We start from the raw sequence: 3,779 nt of genomic DNA, 5'->3' as shown, positions 1-3,779 counted from the left end.
AAATCCAAGTAAAAAAAATGCAGACCCTGTTGTATTTTCTTGTAATTTATTAAAAGAAGGTACACCGCCATCTTGTGCCGACTAAACTGACTTGAACGCACCTGACGTCGTAATTATGACTTGTCAACTCGTAAGTACGAATGTCCCAGGGTCCGCTATGGTATGCGTGACGTAAAAATCGTCATCGGAGAGTGTGCACTGAGGCTCTTCTCCAAGTAGGGCTGCGTTCCAGTCCATTTTTTTATGCCCTTCACTGGCAAACTTCCCTCCGTCTCGTTTACTCGGATGCACGTCATTGATTACGTTGCACGAGTGCCCACTACTGGCAGAACCCTTGGAATGTGCTGAACTGGAACAAGCTAAGCACTTGATCACTTAGAATCCGCTATGGAGTTGGTTTGTTGTTTACATGTTTCCCCTTACAAAACTTGGATTTCATTAACTAGCTGCGTAACAAGAACATGACCAATTAAACTATCAATTTAAACAAAAATTTACCGTCAACTACAGACGTTGCATCCATCGATTCAGCCATGTTTCTCATTGACACGCCCCCAACTCGGAAACTCAGCGCTTAAAGAAAATTTCAAGTTTCCCACTCGTAATAACGATTTTGTGGTGGCGTTCATGTGCGTTCAACTCGTAAATACGATCTATCCGACATGACTTGAACGCACCATTATACCCTTCTCCTCTGCGCAGACATCCGCGTGCCTCCCATTTTGTCACGTTTTATTAGTTGTCATAGCAAGTGATTTTAAAAGTAGGATGGCTCACTTTTTATAAGATGACTGAAAAGTTTACTTGAATTCGTAGTTTATTCTTACCTTTGGAAACCGAATTGTTTTATAATTACTACTATTATTATTATTTCTGTTGTTTCTAGAAGTAGTAATTTTGATAATAGTCAATAGAAAAAATATAACCACACATGCATTGTTTGTCCACAGAATAATTACACATTATTAAATAAAAAGCGTCCCTGCACGAACCTCTACCTCCGCCAGCAGGACCTCAATTTCAGACTCAGTAAAGATTTTTTTTTCTTGTGCTCGTCTCATCATTCTCAAGCATAGAAATTCAGATATTGGCATGTGCTCTTTTATATGGTAATGATATTAATTAGGGGGAGTTTACAAAGCGGAGATCTGACACCATTCAGCTGCGCACAATTTCAAGATAATTTGCGATTTATAAATGTCACATCTGGAAGTTTTTCCTTCTTCCGTTTAAAAAAAAATCTCCGTCCACATGAGAACGCAAACGCATGCTATGAAGCACTGTCAAGAGCATGCCAAACCAACAGGTGGCGATATAATCTCAACCGTAAAGCCATGTTGGCCAATCAGAAGCCTGAAAAAGTTTCCAGTAGGCGGAGATAACAGCGCAGGCTCTGACGTCACAAGCCAAAAACTCCGGTTTCGCTGTCTACAGGATAACACTGCAACCGGAGTTTTTGAAAATCTTCACCTTGGCGACGTTTTCAAAAATGTTCGGTTTCAGTGAACTGGTGCTGCGTTTGCATGTGGACGAATGGCCTAACTGCGTAAAAAGCTGCGGTTTTAAAAATAACCGAGTTTGTGTGGACAGGGCCTGGGAGAGAGGCATATGCACGTGTTTTTGTGCGCACGTTCGTTTTCTCTGAATCGCACTTAGGCACTTTTGAGAAATGATCTTAGAACAAATTTAGAATGGTTTATACGCAACATTTTATAAATGAGGCCCCTGATTTCTAAGTGAACAAATCAAGAACTCTTCTTACGATTTTGCAGACTTGGTTTAAGGATTTGGAGTTTCAACATCTACTGACCCCATCACACTGATAGTGTGGACCAGAACAGTACTGACAAATTCATTAGATGCAAATAAAACACAATTATGTCACATATTGGAAACCTTAAACACAACAACGGAGTAGAAATCAATAGTAAAAGATACATATATGGTTGATTATCTGTTTGAGATCTATCTACAGGTAAAACTCAACTAAATGAATTGTCTCTGTTCTGTTATCTCTTTTCTTTTCTGTTGTCTCTATATTGAAAATAATTTCACAGGCAGAGATCAGACTCATCGGAGTTCACCTGTGTGTCCATGAAGAGTGATTGGTCTATGGAAGGGGCAATAGAATTTAAGGGAAGACACAAATCAACTGATCTGAGGTTCAGCATTTTTCTTTAGACAAGCCCATGTCTAGGATTCGTCTGTGCGTAGTGGCTCTTGATGCGCTGACGCCAGCCTCAGTCCACTCCTTGTGAAGCTCCCCCAAATTCTTGAATGGATTTTGCCTGACAATCCTCTCAAGGCTGCGGTTATCCCTTTTGCTGGTGCACCTTTTCCTACCACACTTTTTCCTTCCACTCACTCTTTCTATGAATATGCTTGGATACAGCACTCTGTGAACAACCAGCTTCTTTAGGAATTAACTTTTGTGGCTTACCCTCCTTGTGGAGGGTGTCAATTACTGTCTTCTGGACATCTGTCAAGTCAGCAGTCTTCCCCATGATTGTGTAGCCTACTGACCCAGACTGAGAGACCATTTAAAGGCTCAGGAAACCTTTGCAGGTGTTTTGAGGTAATTAGCTGATTAGGGTGTGACGCCATGACTTTACAATATTTAACTTTTTCACAATATTCAAATTTTCTGAGAATTTTGGGTTTTCATTATCTGTAAGCCATAATCATCAAAAGTCAAAATTTCAAGAAATAAAGGCTTGAAATATTTCACTCTATGTGTAATGAATCTATATAATATATGGGTTTCACTTTCTGAAATGAGTGACAAAAAATATTTTATCTGAAAGCCATAATCATCAAAAATTCAAGAAATAAAGGCTTGAAATATTTCTCTCTATGTGTAATGAATCTATATAATATATGGGTTTCACTTTCTGAAATGAGTGACAAAAAATATTGACCTTTTTTATGATATTCAAATTTTTTTAGATGTACCTCTATATGCATGCAGGGCATAATTTGGCAAATATCCACTTATCAAAATTAAAAAATGGGGAAATTATGGAAGCATTTAAAACTCTGCCACTATTATAAAGCACAGAAATAGCAAGAGTCAGTCCCGATGTTTCACTTACATCTACTGACCCCCATCATTGATGCTCTGGACTAGAACAATACTGACAAACTAAGATTCAACCAAATTATAGCATGAATAAAACACAACTACATTACTTACTAGGATAATCAAAAACAACAACAACAAATAAAAAATCAATGGTAAAAGATGGATGGATGGATTGTGAGGTTTATCTACTTGCATACCAACAATGAATTATTGTCTCTATTCTTTTGTTTCTATTCTATTAAAGACAAAGCCACAGGGAGAAATCCAACTCCTCAGAGTTCAGCTGTGTGTCCATGAAGGGTGACAGATATTTGGATAGTCCAGTAAGATTTAAAGGGAGAGACACATCAACTGATCTAAGGTATAATATTCTGTCTTGACCGACCACATTCTGGATATGTGATTGCATCTATGCTTTTATAAATAACAAAGTAAATATTAACTAGCTGTCACGCCCCTGGACTCTATCTGTGTGTTTTTCCCTCTCCATGTGCCTGCCCTGACCTATAGTTTTATAGGTTTATTAAATTTATCATGAATAAATGTTACATAAAGTGCATAATATAAAATAGGCCTACAAGAAAACATTTTTATCCATCCTATACAGTCTTGTAAGTCCATTAACTGATCGTCTTTTCCCCGTAATATTTGTATATTATTATTAATAGCCTATTATTATTGGTTATATTTTTATATT

General features: G+C 37.7%; 1 pseudogene; it reads left to right on the top strand.

The window, feature by feature from the left end:
• Positions 1-387: 387 nt before the first annotated feature.
• LOC107751820 (protein NLRC3-like) overlaps positions 388-3,779 on the top strand; it is a 25,604-nt pseudogene continuing 22,212 nt past the window's right edge.

This window comes from Sinocyclocheilus rhinocerous, unplaced genomic scaffold (assembly GCF_001515625.1).
Source record: "Sinocyclocheilus rhinocerous isolate Xijiao unplaced genomic scaffold, SAMN03320098_v1.1 scaffold170, whole genome shotgun sequence".
Taxonomy (NCBI): domain Eukaryota; kingdom Metazoa; phylum Chordata; class Actinopteri; order Cypriniformes; family Cyprinidae; genus Sinocyclocheilus; species Sinocyclocheilus rhinocerous.
This window is presented reverse-complemented; position numbering and strand designations above follow the sequence as displayed.